Here is a 19904-nt window from a genome sequence, read left to right as displayed (position 1 = left end):
AGCGGCTAGTGTGCTCCCCCACGGGGACCATAGAGAAGCGCGGAGCCGCGGCTAGAGTGCCTCCCCTGATGGGATATTGGGTAAAAATCAAGGAGGACGCGGCTAGAGAGTCCCTCCCTGGCTATAGAGAGACACTGGCGGCAGCTAGAGTGCCACCCCGTGCTTGCGGTAGCCATCTCGGATTCGGGCAGGGCTCCAGGGGCGGCGCTGGCATTGAGGGGGAAGAGCCGAGACGCTGATGGGAACACACCTTCCTCTGCCAATGGGGGGGGATCAGACGCGGAGATTACAACTCCCAGCATGCAATGCTCTGCGAGCTCTGGTGAGGCCACATCTGGAGTATTACAGCCAGTTTTGGGACCCCCACTACAGAAAGGATGTGGACAAATTGGAGAGAGTCCAGTGGAGGGCAACGGAAATGATGAGGGGGCTGGGGCATATGACTTACAAGGGGAGGCTGAGGGAACTGGGCTTGTTTAGTCTGCAGAAGAGAAGAGTGAGGGGGGGATTTGATAGCAGCTTTCAATTACCTGAAGGGAGGTTCCAAAGAGGATGGAGCTCGGCTGTTCTCAGTGGTGGCAGATGACAGAACAAGGAGCAATGATCTCAAGTTGCAGGGGGGGGGAGGTCTAGGTTAGATATTACAAAACACTATTTCTCTATGAGGATGGTGAAGTACTGGAATGGGTTACCTAGGGAGGTAGCGGTGGAATCTCCCTCAGAGATTTTTAAGGCCTGGCTTGACAAAGCCCTGGCTGGGATGATTTAGTTGGGGATTGGTCCTGCTTTGAGCAGGAGGTTGGACTAGATAACCTCCTGAGGTCTCTTCCAACCCTAATTTTCTATGATTAGGGGCCCGAGTATTACCATGGGCACAGGTAGGGAGGGTACTTTACCACAGTGCAGGGGTTCTTAAACTTCTTCTTTCTGAGCGCCCCCCCCCCCTATAAAAACTCCACAGCCCACCTGTGCCACAACAGCTGGTTTTCTGCTTATAGAAGCCAGGGCCCACATTAGGGGGTAGCAAGCAGTGCAGTAAGTCACAGGGGCCTACACAAAGCTAAGTTGCTTTGGCTTCAGCCCCTGGTGGCAGGGCTCAGATCCCCAGGATTCAGCCCCATGCAGCAGGACTTTAGCTTTCTCCCCTGGGCCCCAGTGAGTCTAACACTGACCCTGCTTGGTGGACCTCCTAAAACCTGTTTGAGGCCCCCCAAGGTGCCCCAGACCCCTGGTTGAGAACCACTGCTTTAGTGCACAGGCATCAGGGAAATAGGAAAGGATTTGCATCCAGCTCTAAGTGTGGGCATTTCCTGTTTGAATTTCCGAGTTTGTGAAGAAGGGGTTATAATGGTCACTGTCTGGTAACTGCAGTGGGAGCAACCAAGTGGCTGCTGTTATAGACAGACCTACAGCAAATGCAAACCTGTAAAAACCAACACCTGTGTCTTCCTCATAAGAGCAGACAGATAAAAGGCTCACCCAGGGCAGAACTTCAATGTTAATGTCTCTTTCCCCCCCCCCCCCCTAATTCAGTAATATATACATCTTAGAAAAAGGTTTTTATTTAAGGTAAAAAGAAAAACGTACTTAAACTTCACATTTCTATAGCCTTACCTGTAACAGGCTTCAAGACTATAGGGAGGCTAATACATCTGGATGCACACTTTTGCATTTAACTTTCCAGTTTCCTAGTCAGACTTATCTGACTTAGTTTTTAAAAGAGAAATAAGTTTATATTGCAAAGACCAACTGTAGTTTTGATGCAAAGAAAACTAAAGCAGTTACATTTTTCTACATAGAGTCATGTGTAAAGGGACATGGCAGATAGCTAGATTTAGTCCTACACTTTCTGGGTTTTTTTGTTTGTTTGTTTTTAAAGTTTCTCTGCTTACTGTGATGTCACTTACCCTCTCTCACTGTCAAGTCATTGAAGCCAAGGAAGTCAAGGCTTGATATCTATAATAAACATGTAGGTTGGGGGTGGGGGCGGGAAGAAATGGAGCCATCCTTGTACAGTATAAAGGATTATTTTTTGTCTTTACAGTTTGCTATTAAGCATGGCAAGTGAGTGCTGCCTGCCTGGTTACGAGAGCTATGTGTGTAAAGTGAGTACATCCTAAAAGAATTGTTGGATCTGTTATATGTAAACCCAGGAGCCTGCCAATTAAGACATGGACAGAGAACTAAGTAACCTCCTTGTTAATTCAGCTGCTGCGTTGCTTCTTTCCCCACCACACTCTACCACTGGGGATCTTGAGACATAGAGATGCCCTCTAGTAGTAAGGCATAGAACATGCTGTCAAGCTGTCATGCTCTTGAGTGGCTGCAGAAGTACTAATATCAGGGCAGACTTAGGTAGCAGGGCTTAAACCTGAAGTTAGTTGTGAATTTTATACTTTCACCAACCAGTCATCAGGTATAAACTCCTCAGGCACTGTAACAACCTTAACATGGAGTCACAGACAGTCTCCTTGGGTACGCCAATCTGTCTTACCACCTGTAACGGGGCTGACACCCACCTCTCGCAAGTGCCCCCTTCTGATTGGGCTTGTCTCTGTTCTTTAAGTCTGGAGACCCATTTTGGTGGTTCTCAGGCAAGTTTTCAGTGATTCAGCCCTCCAGCTGAGTCACACTGTCTACACATTAGCTAGCACAAACCCCTTCCAGGGTATACAGTCTACAGGGCCTGTATCTCTCTAGCCCTCCTTGGGCTTTAGTCTTAAGTAGTCCAGCCCTGGTATAGGGCTGTATCCCCAGAACTTCCTCCTTGGAGACACTACCTTTCTGTAGCCTTCCCCAGGCTCAGTCCTTACTTAGTCCCTAGCAGCCTTTCACTCACCTGGTCCCTGCCAGCAGACTTAACTGTCCATAGTCTGGTGCTCTTCCAGGCAGCCAGGCCTGCAGTCTGTTCTTCTCCTGCTCCATGCAGCAACTAACTACTGCTCTGTTCTGCTGCTCCTTTTATATGGCCCTCCTGCACCCTGATTGGCTGCTTCCCCTGGTAGTCACTCTAGCCTGCTTGGAGGACCTCTTCACGGCTCCTTTCCTGGGACGGGTGTGGCAGAACCCTGAGGCTTCTAGCAGGGGGCCTTCGGGTTTAGGCCACCCCATCACACCACCCATGTAAGCTTACTTTTGTGATAAATAGTCAGACTGTCCCTTATACCAAGGTTCCCAGCAATGTTCAGGTTACTCCCAGTCCCAAAGGACCAGTCACTTACCCTAGATCAATTGCCCTTTAGGTCTCACACCAAAGACAAGGCTTGTAGGCAATCTTATAATAAACTATATAAAGATTTATTTTATAGGAAAAGGAAATGAGTTATTTACAAGGTTAAAGCAGGTAAACATATATACATACACAAGTGAGTTCCAATTCTAAATTTCAAAAAGTAATAAAAGCTTCTATGATAAGCAAGCGCTATATGTCTGTTAGGGCTAAACTGAGCTAAACACTGAGGTTCTTTTGCTTATGCCTAGTAATCCTTGCCTCGCAGAGTTCAAGCAGCATAAAGATCCAGTTCTTCCATGTTAGGGGTTTTTATTTCCTCCCCCCTTCTGCTTTGATTTGCAAACTCAGCTAATGGGAGGAATTCACTTGCAAGTCTATCTTCATGGGTGGTGGGGGAGGGAGAGTAAACAACAAAGTCTTTGGTCCCTTTTAATGTGCTACTCTAGTCCATCTGGTGTCAAGGGGCCTCCCTTGTTGGGTAGGATATAAACACCTTCTGTTGGAGACTAGCATTTCATACTAGTTAATGTTTCTCTACTGTCTGGTGATTTACAGAGTTACAAATGCTCAAATATTACCTTACAATATGGGATAAAGAGGTTATGAGTGAGATTAATACATGCAGCAATTCACAAACATTCAATAAAGTCTAAACACTAAATACACTCTTAGGCCTGGTCTACACTGGGGAGAGGGGGGGAGAATCAATCTAAGATATCCAACTTCAGCTACGAGAATAGCGTAGCTGAAGTCAATGTATCTTAGATTGACTTAAAATTATTTACTTCGCTTCCTCACGGCGCGGGATCGATGGCCGCGGCTCCCCTGTCGACTTTGCTTCTGCCTCTCGCCGAGCTGGAGTTCAGCAGTCGACGGGAGAGCGATCAGGGATTGATTTATCGCGTCTACACTACATGCGATAAATCGATCCCTGATAGATCGATCGCTACCCGCCGATCCGGCGGGTAGTGTAGACGTACGCTTAGGATTCTAACACACGGGGGAGCAAGACTGGTTCCAGCTGCGTATCTGTCAGTGTTCAGTGGAGTCATAGGGATCTTGGCATGAGCTGGCATCTGGTCTGCCAGTGTCACGCATGTATAATTGCACCACATACGTTAGTGGTGGCATGGGGTCACAAGTCAATAAGGGAGGAAAACTAATATTATAAATTGCAACTGTAAATAAGGTCAGAATACACAATCTGAGCACTCCAGACAGAGTGAGAGGATTATTCTGCCTCCGTAACACTTGTCAGCCTAAACTTTCAACTACAGATTGAGTCACCAAGGTGGTTTCTTTTGGCACACAGGGTAGCGCCTCTCAGGTTTTGGAGTAGACACCCAAACAGATGATTCAGGTAAAAATTCAGGTTCTGATTCCTCTGTGCTAGGAATCAATGGAACTACAGTGTCCTGAACTTCAGACTTTGGATCAACCAGATCAGGTACAGATGGTGTCACAACACTTTATTGTGGAGGTAAATCCCAAATCTGCTTGATGTGGTGGTGCCATATCACTTCATGTCACTGTGATGGTAAGGTCCCTTCTGAGCTTGGATAGTACCAGGAACCCATTTGTGGTCACTCTGTAAACTCAAGTGTAACCCTTCTGCCAGGTGGAGCCAGCAGCAACAAGGAACGATGGCACAAATTCTCCACGTCAGACAACCTTTAACAACTGTGATTTCATTCCTTCAGTGGAAGAATAGCTTTAAACTCTACACTGGTTGTGTCTTCCAGTCTTTTAAGGTAGCTTCATATACGTCTGCTAAAATAATGTCTTTGCTTATTTCTTGTTTCAGTATTGCCTGAGTAATAGGAAGTATGCTAATTTGTGCCACATTGAACATATTAACAGCTGTAGTCCATTTCCAGCATTTCCCTTTCTGAAGCAACGGATTCAATGGGTACAACACTGTTGCCAGGTTTGGCAAGAATTTATTGTAATAGTTAGCGAACTCAGTGACTGAACCTATGACATGGCTTCAACTTTCTCCGGTGTCTTATGCACAGTCCTTTAGCATCTGTGATGTGTCCACGGTATGTAACTACTTCCTTGAAGACCTCACATTTGTCTGGATTCACCTGTAATCCATATTCTTCCAACCTTTTGAAAACTTGTGCCGGATTCTTCAAATGATCCTCGTCACTGGATCTGGTGATAATGTCGTGTAAGTAACAGCTTGGTCTGTTTCCCTCTGGCAGACTTCCGGGGTGGTTGCCACTCCAAATATGAGTCGGTTATACTGGAAGAAGCCTTTTTCAGTGTTGATGGAGAGGAATTTCCTCAACCCTTCTACTTCCATTTGACTCAATTTTTTCCAAGCTTCCCTCATAGGTCATGTTTTCTAGACCTTTAATCATTTTTACTGCTCTTCTCTGGACTTTCTCCAATTTGTCCACATCCTTCCTGAAATGTGACGCCCAGAACTGGACACAATACTCTAGTTGAGGTCTAATCAGCACAGAGTAGAGCGGAAGAATTTCTTCTCATGTCTTGCTTACAACATTCCTGCTAATACATCCCAGAATGATGTTAGGTTTTTTTTTTTTTTGCAACAGTGTTACACTGTTGACTCATATTTAGCTTGTGGTCCACTATGACCCCCAAATCCCTTTCCATAATTCTCCTTCCTAGGCAGTCATTTCCCATTTTGTATGTATGCAACTGATTGTTCCTTCCTAAATGTCCTTATTGAATTTCATCCTATTTACTTCAGACCGTTTCTCCAGTTTGTCCAGATCATTTTGAATTTTAATCCTATTCTCCAAAGCACTTGCAACCCCTCCCAGCTTGGTATCATCCACAAATTTAATAAGTGTACTCTCTTAATCTAAGTATCTAAATCACTGATGAAGATATTGAACAGAACTGGACCCAGAACTGATCCCTGTGGGATCCCACTCATTATGTCTTTCCAGCAGGACTGTGAACCACTAAGAACTACTTTCTGGTAGTTGGCTCTGATGCACTTTAGATGCCCTGTGATAAATGAAGGGGGGGGGGTGTAGCCCCCGTTTATGAACACCCAGCCAGCCAGTTAGCTGTAAAATCCCTCTTGGAGTCTGCTCTCTGCTTTCTTTACCTGTAAAGGGTTAACAAGCCCACAGGTAAAAGAAAAGAAGGAGTGGGCACCTGACCAAAAGAGCCAATGGGAAGGCTAGAACTTTTAAATCTGTGAAAGAAACTTTCCCTTTGTCTGTTGTTCTCCAGAGAAGGAGACACGGAGCAGCAATGCTGCATAAGGCTTGAACCAGGTATGAAAATTCATCTTCCATACCTAGAAGAAATTGTTTGGATAGGGAATGTTTAGTTAGACACAATCAGGTTTATTTTTTATTTTGGCTTGTGGATCTCCTCTGTGCTAACCCTAGATGTTTTTGTTTGCTTGTAACCTTTAAGCTGAACCCCCAAGCAAGCTATTTTGGGTGCTTGATTTTTGGAATTGCTCTTTTAAAATCTAGCAAAAGCCTAAATTTCAGATGTATTTTCTTTCTTTTTCTTTTTAATAAAATTTACCTTTTTAAGAACAGGATTGGATTTTTGGTGTCCTAAGAGATTTATGCATACGTTGTTTAATTAGCTGGTGGGGGGGGAAGAGTGAAAGGGCTTGAGGGTACTCCACAGGGAGGAATTCCCAAGTGCTCCTTCCTGGGTTCAAAGGGGGTTGTTTGCATTTGGGTGGTGGCAGCATTTACCAAGCCAAGGTCAGAGAAAAGCTGTAACCTTGGGAGTTTAATACAAGCCTGGAGCGGCAAGTATTAATTTTTAGAATCCTTGTGGGCCCCCACCTTCTGCACTTGGAGTGACAGAGTGGGGATTCAGCCTTGACATGCCCAATGCCCTTCTGAAACAAGTGCATATCTAGATAGAATCTCTTTCAGCTGCTGTTGTGAGCTAGCACACTATGAATTTGAAGACCCTTGATGGATCACCAGTCCAAGTGAATCCTCTTCAGCCAACTTCATCCAAACAATGCTGGTCCTCCCGTTTTTACAACACAGAGGTCCAAGTCCTGGTGCTGACCATTGCACTGTACATTTACTGTGTGTACTCCTAAGAGGGTGAGTTTCCCTCCTGTGTATGTCTCCAACATAATGTCAGTCCTTTCCAACGTGCTGTTGATGAAGTTTTCCAGGAATTCTTTGTGTGGAATCAGATGCAGCTGAAACCGTGTCCAGCTCAATCTTAAGGGGTTTCCCAGTTACCACAGGTGTCACCCAGATGGCTTCTTTGCCGTTGTCTTGCACGCAATACTTAACTTGGCTAAGTCATCCTCGCTGCTGTTGTCAGTTGGCTTGCGTGTGTGCGTGTTCTTTCAGTGTGCTGTCTGGCTCTGTGCAGATAGCTGGTTCAGCAGACCTCAATAGTAATACCCACTATTGTTAAGTGCTGAAGGCTAGAATATCATTACTTCAGTAATGCTATTTAGGCTGCTCAGTGCTTTTTGTCCTTGAAGATAGTGCAGCATGTTAACTCAGCAGACCTCAATGTTACTCAAAGAAAGACCACAGGCACAGTTTGGTGACAAAGGTGCTTGGCCAGGTTTGTCAACAGAGCACGGTTACAGGTACACTAACACACGTATGCCTGTTACAATGGACTCAGCTCAGTCAGCGGCAGGACTTTCCGTTGCCCCCTCGGCTGGACAAAGAATTAAAGTGAAGTGCCCTGACATTTATAGGCTAAGACAAACAACTAAAATAAACAACTTATACACCATCTTATGTATTTCATGACATCTCTTTGTTACCTCCCCTTGTTCCTGATATCTTGAACAAAACATCCCTATTCATTATTTTGTCAAACCATCTTGTACTAGGTTGGGGTGTATCTGTACTAGCTGGAATAATGCCTAGTAACAACCAGCAACAACTTTGCCAAGTTCATGTGCAGGACAGTGAATTTGTAAACATCTGCTCTAATGCATGGCCTGACTTTGGTTCACAGCCTTTGGTTCAGGCCTTAGATCTTGTACCAGGCCAGTGCTCCAGGCTCTCTCTATCTCTACTACAGCTGCTATAATCCTCAGCTTGCAAAAGTGCACCTTGTGGTGTTTTTCTGGTCTCTTCTTCTTGGCATTTGTTCTTTCTTCTACAGACCCTTTTTGCCACAGTCCTGGCAGTCCTCTTGCCAGAAACAGCAATTATTTGCACTGTGTCCACCCTTACCACAGCAACAATAATTTCCCTGTGACTCTGTCCTGTTTTTTCACTTGGGAATTTAATGTAATTAGTATGTAGAGTGTTCACTGTTACTCATTGATTGACGCTATATGACTCGGGTTGCAGCCTGCGTAGAGATAGCGATCTCCATAGTGCTCTTGCATGTGAGAGTGGTTGTTGTCAGGAGACTTTTCTGAGTTGCTTCATACCAGCTGATCCCTCAGGGCAGCTTGCGGGATATCTTCAAAACTGCAGCATTACGCTAATCTTTGTAGTGCAGCTCCATATGTAGTTATGGTTTCACCTCCCTGTTGATTGTGTTTATGGAAGCTAAAGCGCTCAGCTATCTCCAAGGGTTTTGGTGCAAAATCCTTCTGTAATATTGTCCCCAACTCATCAAAAGTCTAGCTGTGCGGCTTGTCTGGAGAACTCAGACTGCCAAGTAGGTGGTATGTCTTGCCACCCATATAATTCAGCAATGCAGACACTTTCTTCATTCAGTGTACTTGGGCCAGTCTGCAACTGTGCTGTCAAATGTTGCTATATATTGGTTTTCAGACCCCATGATGTCACAGCCCACAAAATTGTGTTTTCACTATCAGCTGTTAAACCGACGGTGCCTCTTTACATCTTCGTGGGGCTGTTGAGGCCACCTCACACACCTTGTCATGCTATTGGGATACTGCATGATCCCTTCCTTCCCTCAGTAAGGTGTACTGCTGGGGAACGGTATTCTGCACCAGGCCTGTATCAGCTCCCACCCCCATTCTCAGCATGGCCACACTTGCTTACAGGCTCCTGGTGCTGGAGGACAGTTAAACCAGCAGCCGTGTATGAGCCCTCCCGCTTCATCGCCATTGTTGGATCTGTTATGTCTGGACCCAGGAACCTGCCAATTAAGACACAGACAGAGAGCTAAGTAACCTGCTTTTTTATTCAACTGATGCATTGCTTCTTGCTCCACCACACGCTGCTACTCCACTATTGGGGATCTTGATACATAAAGATGCCCTCTAGTGGTTAGCAAGGAATATGCACAATTACATTACAGACCTCACGGGAATCAGCAGGTGTGCTCCTCCAACTGGAATAGTTTTTAGTTACAAACTCCAAAATATGTGAGTTCATGTTGTCTGCAAAGACTAAGGTCACATTTAGGCCCTGATCTTGTCCTGTGTCCATGCAGAGCCCTACTGAAATCCGAGACGGCACCCTTTAAAAAAATGTAAGCATGAATGAGCCTCTGCACTGCAGGAAAGGACAGAGGGCACTGGAAAACAACATACTTAGTGGTATACCTGGAATCAGCCTGTGGCTGCTGTAAAACAGAGGTGCTGTACCCACAGTACATTAGTACAGTTGGAGGGTGTGCAGCTTCTTGTATCTTATGGAACATGCACACTCAGTCCTTACTCACTTTCTGGACTGCCAGTCCCACTGCAGCTCAGCCCACAAGCAAAGCACCAGAGTCCAGCAAGTCCATTCAGAGCAAACAACAGAAGGAAAGTGAGTAATCCAAATGGAATGTGGAGCTAGCCCAAACTACAATATGGAGTGTGAGACACTCCCAGGAGCTACTCCAAGGGCAGCCAGTTGGCCAACAGCTTGGATTGCAGTAAGTTCAGGGTTTCAGCCATTACTGTCTCCAAGGATACCAGCGTGGTCTGCAAAGTATCCATTCTGGAATGCAGAAATTCCATCAGTTCAGATGGTTCCTTTGTCTGGCAAATGATAGTACAGAAGTAATTCCTGAGCACCATGCAGGGGGCCAGGCAGCTTCCTGGACTGTTGGAGCCTGGAGTTATAAGTCAGACACAGAGTAGCATTTCCCCCCTCCTCCCTTAGGCATATTAAAGGCTCCTAGAGTATTAGTTACAGCAGAATGAAGTTCAGCTTAAGAGGGTTCATAGGCCTTGTCAGCACTGGAGATTCTTCAATTTCAGCCATCTGTGGCCAGCCACCAATGCAGCTGCACCAGTACAAACCCTTAGGTGGATGTAGTCCACTCCCAATAATAGATGAGGAGGTGTCAATTCCAGGAGAGGAAAAGCTGCTTCTGTAATGAGCCAGCCACTCCACCTCCTCATCTATTATTGGGAGTTGACTACATCCACCCTGATTGAATTGGCCCTGTCAACACTGGTTCTCCACTTGCGAAGTAACTCCCTGCTCTCCATGTGTCAGTATATAATGCCTGCATCTGTAACTTTCACTCTATGCATCCGAAGAAGTGAGGTTTTTACCCACGAAAGCTTATGCCCAAATAAATCTGTTAGTCTTTAAGGTGCCACCAGACTCCTTGTTGTTTTTTCAGCTGACCCTGGTTTCAACAGGGATAAAGCGGTACCCATGCAAACAGTGTCTTTGCCTGTCTACAGTAGGAACTTTGGTGTAGTGCAGCTGTAACCCACACACCTCCTGGGTGTGGTGTTCTGTCCCATCTAGTGGTACCGAGACTACTTAGAGAGAGAGATTAATGAGTCTGCGCTACAGCCTTAGCTAAGAGTCATATGGCTTTTAGCTCATGCAGTAGAGACTCATGCATTAAGCTTCAGAGGTTCCAGGTTCGATACCGCCTGCTGACGATCGGGGTCTATCAGTGTTACACAGCTACTCCACTGGCTGGCCATCAATGGGTAAAATCCCATGTTGTTGACAAGGCCTTAGCAGGTGAAAACGAACAACTGAAAAGCCTCAACAGCAAGCTGACTCCTTTAGTGGCCAGGTTCTTCTTTCAGTAGCAACCTGATTTTCAGAGTTGCTGAGGGAACCACAGCTGAAGTCTGAAATCAGGCCATAAAATAGATTGACTTGAATAGCAGATAGGTTCCATTCCTCTTATAACAGAGTTCTCATGGACTGTCACTGTGCCAAGAGGTGGCCTTACTTTTGACATGTTTGAACTGTCACAACTGTAGTAGGGGGAAAAGAGACATTATGATGTAACAGACCAAGAGTGGCCAAAGATCTGCCTCTCAAAACCTGACCCTGCTTCTCTCAGCCTTCAGATGAACCACAAGGCAAAATGAATTCAGAATGTCAGAGAAGGTGCCAGTTCTCGCCCAATGCTAATTACAGTATTATTATTTGTATTGTGGTGGCACCTTGTTGGACGTGGCAAACAGGTCTATAAGGGAAGTTCCCCCACTGTTGGAAAATGTCCCTCACGATTGGATGGAATGATGGAAAGCGCAATGCAGAGCAATGAGCAATGCAGATTGCTTCCTGACACGTGGGGAAGAATGCGTGCCACCATGCCTGTTTGTGTAGAACATAGCCATCGGATTGTCCGTGAGAATCGAAACAGTCCTGCCTCCCGTGTGAGGAAGAAATGCCTGGCAGGCCAGACGGACTGCTCTGAGCTCCCTGACATTGATGTGAAGGGAGAGCTCTTCCTGGGATCAAAGGCCCTGGGTTCTGAGGGACCTTAGGTGGGCTCCGCAGCTGAGGGCTGATGCATCAGATACTAGGAACAAGGGCAGTTGAGGTCCTAAAGGTGGGGCAATTGCCTGGGGTGAGGAAAAAAGGAGAAACTATCTAACTGCGCTACACTAGAAAAATACTAAAACAAATTCTTTTCAGGCCTGATGCAATAGACAGGAGCTGAGGACACCGAAGAGTTCAACTCAGCCCATGCGGCAGTAAGGAGGAACTGGAGAGGCATCAACCTGCACCCTCCTTTATGTCATCAGTTCAGAGCACGAGAAGAGCTACGGAGCATGTGCAGACCAACAGACTGAGCTTACAAGAAAATTCCAGACTCAGGCGCATGGTGCGCATGCATATCTGACGCGTAGAATACACGTAGGGACCGTCACTCGAAGAACCACAGCAGTAGCCAGGGATCTAGGAGCCATGTTGGTGACATTGAGAGCAGCTTGCAGGGAGACTTTCCCAATCCACTGACTCTCAGAGTGAAGGGATTTAAATTGGTGCTTTTGGTTTTATGGCAGGTGTTCAATAAAGTTTGTGAACTTTAAATAATTGGCTGATGGGGGCAAACTTCCTTGAAGCTGTAGCTCTTGCTCTTCTAGTGCCTCTCCCCGTCCCAGGGCGGCATGCAGCCCTGGAGGATGGTCTATTGATGCCTGTGAATGAGGAGGTACGGAGTGAGCACTGGGGTTTCTTTCTAGCTGGTACCCCATAAAATTGTTCAGTAAGCCCTCTGAGGAGAGGGACAGAGGAAAGGTCCCCAAAGATATTCATATCCTTGAGGTCTAGGGCACCGGGTAGGCTCCAGAACATCCTATTCTGTAACAGACTCACAGTGTACCTCTACACTGGAATAAAAGACCCACGGCCCGGCCACAGCTGGGCTGGGTCAGCTGACTTGGGCTAGCAGGGCTCAGGCTGCAGGGCTAAAAATTGCAGTGTAGATGTTTGGACTCTGGCTGGAGCCCAGGCTCTGGCACCCTTCCCCCTGGTGGGGACCCCAGAACTTGGGCTCCAGCCCAAGCCCAAACATCTACACAGCAATTTTTAGGCCTGCAGCTTGAGCCCTACTAGCCCAAGTCAGCTGGCCTGGGCCAGCCATGGGTGTTTAATTGCTGCATAGACGTACCCAGAGGGGTGTGATGGTGCGGAAGTGAGGTAGAGCCCTGGACTGAGACCTGAGAGTCAGAAGTACCATCCCCTAGGCTAAGGGGGTGGGGGCACCGTAGGTATTGGTGCTGGTACTGAGGGTTTTAAGTACAACTGAGATTCAGGTGGTGCTGGGCAAGGGGTTCTGGTAGAGCTTCTGAGTAGGGGAGATTCCAGTTCATTCAAAATGAGAAGGTTCTCCAGGGAAAAGAAACTGGAGGGTGGTGGAGGGCTATGATAGCCTATAGTCATACCCTGAGTTGGTGCCAGAGCCAGGAACATGGCTTGGCACCAAGGAGGAGGTGGTGTGCGTGGCACCAGAGAGGCCAATGGGGCAGCTACTCTGACCTTGGAGTTGCAGGAAGATGGTACCAGAGTGCAGGGAGAAGCCCCTGTTCAACCTCAGAGGGTACAGAGGTAGGAGCTGTTGTATTAATTTCAAGGGCCAAGAGAGTTAAGGTTATAAACTCTTTCACTATCTAACATCAAAACAGTGGTACAAAGTGGCTCAGGCTTATTTTTCCTAGGGAGACCTTGGTTTACTCGATTTCTTGGCAAACACCCAGAAGCATTCATTCTAAAGTTGAAAGTTATTGCTCAAAAAGACAAGAACAAGAAATTAAAACAAGCATTTATTTTGCAACTGAAACGGAGTGATTATGCAAAACAATGAAAATCTTGAAAGTCTCTCTCCTTTCAGAGGCAAAATATCAGCCTCTTATTTTCAAAATAACCTTCCTCTGATGAAAAGGAAAGGGTTCATTTAACTTTCAGTCCTGATGTGTAAAGGGTATTCACTTCTCCTGTTTCTAACAGACAGAAGGTGGAGGAGAGAGAGAAAAGGTGGGGGGAAATACGGCTTTTGTTGATGTCTTTGGAACACTGGATAGCAGGTCAGTCAGGAATGGATGCTTTGGCTGGCAGATCGACCACGGCACCTGTCACTTGGACATGCATGCACATTCTGGTCAGGGATGTCACGTGGTGGGGGGCTCTCTAGACAGGGCAGGCTTGGGTTGATGCAGTTTGGATTCGATGAAAAGCAGCAAGAGGGGGAACAGGAGGAAAGAAATAGTAGGACAGAAAGTAACACAACGGGGAAGGGAGGCACAACAGGATCTTGCGTGTCTCTGCAATGCTGGCAATGAGGTAACCCCCTGATGGGATGAAGACTGGATGTCATGGTATGATGATTTGCTGCACTCACAGATGAAAATAAAGTTACTTAAACAAAAGCACGGCCAGCAGGCCTTCCTCTTGGAGAAGGAGTGCTCCTTCTGTCTTGGGGTCAGGAAAGATGAGATGTGACAAGACCAGATGAACTGGGATGCAAGATGAGAGAGATGAAAATGCTTTTTTTCACCCCAATTTTTTTTTATATAAGGAACCCAAAAAGGGGAGAAATGGTTCATCCCCTCCTTCTTATTTTGTCCACTAAGTAGGCCTAATATCTGTCACACCAATTTCAGTCCATTGACTTCTGATTCCACCAAACATGATTTCAACAGTCCTTGAATCATATTAGCAGGTCCTTTCTGTTTGGACTAATCTAGCTTCTTTGTCTGGTTCTCTTGGACTTGATTATAAAATTCATTTATTGAAAACAACTCAGCCTATTTTTATTGGTTAATTTCCAAGTAGGCAAAAATTATAGGTTATTGTAACATCTTATGAACTTTCTCTCACTTCTTATATTTGAGCTTACAACAGTGAAAGACATTTGTTTAGGCCCCATAGTCAAACAGACCACTCTGTGGGGTAGAAGACTTCTTTGCACACTAAGTCCATTAATGGGTATTAGCCAGGATGGGTAAGGAATGATGTCCCTAGCCTCTGTTTGTCAGAGGGTGGTGATGGATGGCAGGAGAGAGATCACTTGATCATTACCTGTTTGGTTCACTCCCTCTGAGGGCACCTGGCATTGGCCACTGTCAGTAGACAGGATACTGGGCTGGATGGACCTTTGGTCTGACCCAGTATGGCCGTTCTTATGTACTTCCTATGCATTACCTGTGCCTCGGGACCAATTTCAGTCGGCCCCTCAGTGGTGCTCCTTGAAGAATGTGAAGTCTCCCAGGAGTGATATTTATGGGGTGACCTACCTCTCCTCTTTGTTTCCCCTAGTACGAGAGGGAGGTTTCTTCTTAGAAGTCTCAGCCTCTGGAGCTGCTGCTGGGGCGCCAGCTGTCACCAGAGGAATCCGAGATATTGAGGCTCATCTACCAGGGGGTGGAGTGATGGGAGAAGCAGACCCCGCTGGAGCTAGAGAGGGTTCCATTAAGAGGAACTTCAAACTAGCCTATTTTTTCTAGATCTGCCTTTAAACCCAAAGCAGACATTGCACTTTGACAGGATGTATGCGTCTCTGAGTCACCTAGAATGGCTGTCGCTATGGGAAAAAAGACCTGTGCATCTGGCAGGGCTTAAACCCCAGGGTCTTTGGCTGGTGTGCCGAAACACTAAACCAACAGTTAAAAAGGGCGGAGGACCCCCAGAAAAAGCACAACTGTGCTGAAATTAAATAAAAATAAGAAAAATTCACAGTGAGAAAGGATGGGAAGCTGTAGAACAGCTGATACCATGTGTTCCATCCGGGGCTGCAGGCAGTTGAGACGGAACCGAGTAGCTGCAGGTCCACACCTTCCTATATGCCCTCATATGGGAGCATGAGGAGCTGCTCTGTGCAGGTGCAGACCTTGCTTTACATTCTGCAGTTCAGAGTGCACAGACATGCGCACATGCTATGGTGGAGCACCTGTAGGGACATCTACTTAAAGAACTACTATGGCATAAGGACTACCTAGCAAGGGCACAGAGTCCAGTGGAAACCCTCCTCTGAAAACATGCTGACTGCTGTAACAGGGCAAAGGAACTGCCTCTAAACAAGTGCGACTAGATCTCTGCTCCTTCGGGGCCTGATCAAGCCCATTGATCAGACCTTCAGTGAAGAAACTCTTGTCTTAAACTTAGAAGACCAGGAAAGTTCTTCAAAAAGCATCACAAGAACTTGAATGAACCCACATACTAAGCCTGTGTTGAATCGGTGTCTTTGTATGGGCACTTTACTTTAAAGGTCTGTTCCCGTCCTGCAGAAAAACTCTTCCAGAACTCTTTTATGAGCCTTTGCAGCCAGAAGTGGACCAGGAGTGCCCCTGGGTAGCAGCTCAGAGCTTCGCCCATTTCTTATATAAAACTTTTTCTGGGTACTGGTAGCCATATTTAGTTGCTTAGAAGTTGTAACTGCATCTATTAAACTGAACTGCCTTTCCTACAACCTTGTCTCAGTTTCTTGTCTTAAAGGGACACCTTCAGACAAGCTAGACAATTTAAAAGTAGTTCCAGACACTATACCTACCCGAATCACCCTCCCAATGTTTTTGCTTTTAGTCAGATTTTCCTTTTTTTTGTTTTATTTGTTTCTTCTCTCCCCTCTCGTGTGAAGAGACCACAGGGGAAACTCACTATACAGAGGCAACAGTTAAACTAATGATATATCTGTATGATCTGATTCTCCACTGCCTTACACCTTGCATAGTAATTTACTCCTAGGCAAAGCAAGTGTAAATTGCTAACAACTCAGAATGACAACTCACTCTGCACGGGTGTAAGTGACTACACAAGGCAAGTGGAAAATGGGGCCCAAAGTACTGCCATCAAATGCACAAACATAATATAGCTATAGCGCCTCTTCCTGCACTTTGTTGTTGTGCAGACAGATTGCTGTGCCCATGCTGAGCCTCATTAAAATCAGTGGGATTCCACATGGGCGCAGCAGTCTGCTGCATGCAACAAATTGCAAGGTCAGGGTCTTGTTAGGCAACATTCCATCTTAAAAGTATCTTTAAAGGCTTCAAATACCACGTGACCGCACTTTGATTAGAGACCATCTCTGTTAAGCAACCTATTTTTGTTTATCCCTTAAGAGAGGCGTCACTAATTCTTTTTATAACTATTTGATTTTCATTTAAGAAAATGGAAAATCACTAAGAAGAAAATTACTACTGAATGCTGACCTTTATTATGCACCGAAAAACACAAATCAACTGGGTGAGACAGATTTTTTTTTTCCTTCTTCTCTGTCAAATAAATATTGTAAGCTAGCAAACATCAGATCAGCATTAAGCCTGTAAGGAAACACACACTGGTAAGAATTATTTACAACTATAGATGGTTAAACATTATTGCAGTGGAAACAGATAATATAAATATATTCAAAGGCTTCATTTTACAATACCTGAAGCACAACAAATCTGTTCAACAGCTGAAAATGTTAAGAAACTACTGTCAAATGGATCAAAGACCACAATCAGCAATGCTGAAAAAAAAGAAAAAACAAAACAAAATACCCCAAACAGCAATTTAACATTATACTTCTGAGTGCTCTATGGAGTAAAAAAGAAAAATAAAGCAGTGCACAAAATTTCTGCATATTTTACATTATTAAAAAAATAGTAGTTGACAGCAGTATGAAAAAGAAATAAAAAAAAGACACCAACTCACAAAGCCAGCTGGTCTGTTGCGAAAATATCAACTAAATCGCAGTATTTTGGAATTACTAATAAAGCTGTAGTTAAAAAAGGTGACCATTTATAAAAATGAAAGCAGCATGCATATTCAAGGCTCCTCTGTATCTCTTGTTAGCTGACAAATGCTTCAGTAAAAAACATTCTTTACGATGTCATTCTATGAGTTGTGTAGAACAGATTGCGCAAAGAGTAGGGAGCTAATAACTCCTGGGCCTGTCTATAGTTTTTGGACTGGTATAACTATCAATAATCGGGTTGATTTTACACCGGTATAGCTTATTCCTCTTCCTGTATGGGAATAGCTATACCAGTGTAAACCACCCTTATATAGATATTAGTGTATCCACGCTAGGGAGTTGTTCCACTTAAAGTATACTAGTATAGTCAAAATATTACAACTTGTGCATGTAGACAAGCCCTTAGTCTTATTCATGCAAAGCTCACATACTGGCTCCAACTGGGAGTTTGTGTGAATGAAGGCGAGCAGGATTTTCTCTGCAGTTATTTGTACATGAGCTGGGCTTTAAATGGAACATGCTCATTTCAAAAAAATTTCTCTGAAGAAAAAGCACATTTAAAAAATGGTCCTGTAGCCACAAATGGGGAGATTTTTCAAAAGGCACAAAGGGGATTTAGGTGCTCAGCTCCCAATGACTTTCAGGGGGAATTGGGTGCCTAATCCCCTTTGTCATCTTTAAAAATATCCTCCCAAAATTATTTTAAAAATATGAATGAAGAGCATCTGCCTTAACAGAAAGAGTTTACATGAATGTTCAGGCCTCCTGACATGGCAACGTAGTTAACAATGAACAGAGAAAATAATGCTAGAAAAGCTCTGGACTGCTAAATATTTGAACAAAGACAGTTCCTAGTTTCTGCATAATCCTTATAAACACACACACACTCACTCACTCAGTAAGGACATATTACATTATTTCTGTTTTCAAATTTTTGGTACAAAGTTTATGTTCAGTGGTTCCCTCAGTATTCATTCTTCTGACAGCTTCTTTTTATTTTCTCTCTCTCTTGTTATTTTCTTCAGGTGTTAAAGCAAAATAGGCCTCTATTGAAAGCAGGAATGGAAATATTACGAATATTTAACAGCGGCACTCATTCATATCTTCATCTTAAAAAAAAAAAAAAAAAAGAATTCCAAAGACAAGATCCATAATGATCCATAATGCCACAAAGGCTTAGTTTTGTAATATTGAGAAGAATCCCACGCATTCCCAATTGTATGTGTAAGTTGTACAAGTGCATGCACAACTTTCAAAGTTTGTGCAAAGCCTGATAAATAAGACACAAATATCAGTTACGTTTACTTTTTCTAAGAACTTTTACTCTGTAAAATGTTTGGTCACTCAAAGCTATAAGCTTAATCACATATCAAAGAACACAGGCAATAAAGCCCATCTTACTAGAACGTACAGTATTAAGCTGGACAAAATAGAGGACAAAATCTAGTGGTCACTGAAGCCCCTTCAAAAAAGGTCTAAAACAGAAAGTTTCCATCATGTATCAGAATAAAAATGTACTGTATTAAAATTTGTTTTACAAGTAGTCTTTTAATCAGTCTTCTATTTACAGTGCAGAACTTCTGCCAGCTGCAGTAGTTTAACTTTGGCACAACACTAAGTTCCAATCCTTTTGAGTATTCAATCCTGTGTGTGTCTCAACATTTTCTTGGTTTCACGAAAGATTAGGCCCATTCACAGTAAACCAGATATCTTGCTTCCCCTTCACCACTTTGGGCAGCTACAAAGGAAAGACACTGTAAGCTACTGAATCATTCAAGAGAAACACTTCTTTCTAAAATGCCACGATGGCTTCCTTTAACATGATTACATACACCAGACAAGGATCATACAGCTTGCTACTTGCTGGTCACCTCCCAGAACCTTGCTGGTCATTAGTCAATCACTTTTCTTGTACTTCAAATACCCTACAAAGTATTAACTTAATTGCATTTCACATGTGAAACAAGACAAATATACTGCAGTTACTGAAAACTGCAGAGCACGATCATTTACGTTAACCAAATAGATTCCTGTTAACTCTCCTGTGCACATGAAGAGTGGAATCCAGTGCAACATTTTCTAGAAATAAAGCCTTCCCAGGGAGGACAACTAATTTTTAATATTGGTATTATACAAACTGCAAATATGCCCAGATCAGACTACTTGACATATCTAGAAACATTTTCAGAAGCTGGGACTAGGGAAGAAAGCTACTTGGAAGTCATAACGTAGCAGGAATTCCTGTGGTTTGTCTTGTCAGAACACAGCTGATGGCTTTGCAACTCATGCTTTCACATTATGTTAGCAGATAATTTAGGAAAAGTATCATGGAATATTTTTGATCCGAAGAGGTATATGGAACACTTTACTCAACAGAAGG

At 44.5% G+C, this 19904-nt stretch overlaps 1 long non-coding RNA gene across 2 annotated transcripts; it reads left to right on the top strand.

Annotated features, from left to right (window-relative positions):
- The first annotated feature begins 165 nt into the window (after positions 1-165).
- Positions 166-19430, top strand: LOC135874124 (uncharacterized). 2 transcript variants are annotated; one of them, XR_010561142.1, is made up of 4 exons: positions 166-322; positions 2045-2105; positions 16951-17028; positions 18550-19430. It is a non-coding gene; the product is annotated as an uncharacterized LOC135874124 (long non-coding RNA). The 2 variants fall into 2 exon arrangements; XR_010561143.1 differs by lacking the exon at positions 16951-17028.
- Positions 19431-19904: the final 474 nt, after the last annotated feature.

This window comes from Emys orbicularis, chromosome 2 (genome assembly GCF_028017835.1).
Source record: "Emys orbicularis isolate rEmyOrb1 chromosome 2, rEmyOrb1.hap1, whole genome shotgun sequence".
Taxonomy (NCBI): domain Eukaryota; kingdom Metazoa; phylum Chordata; order Testudines; family Emydidae; genus Emys; species Emys orbicularis.
Note: the sequence above shows the minus strand (reverse complement) of the source record. Positions and strands in the feature narration are given on the sequence as shown.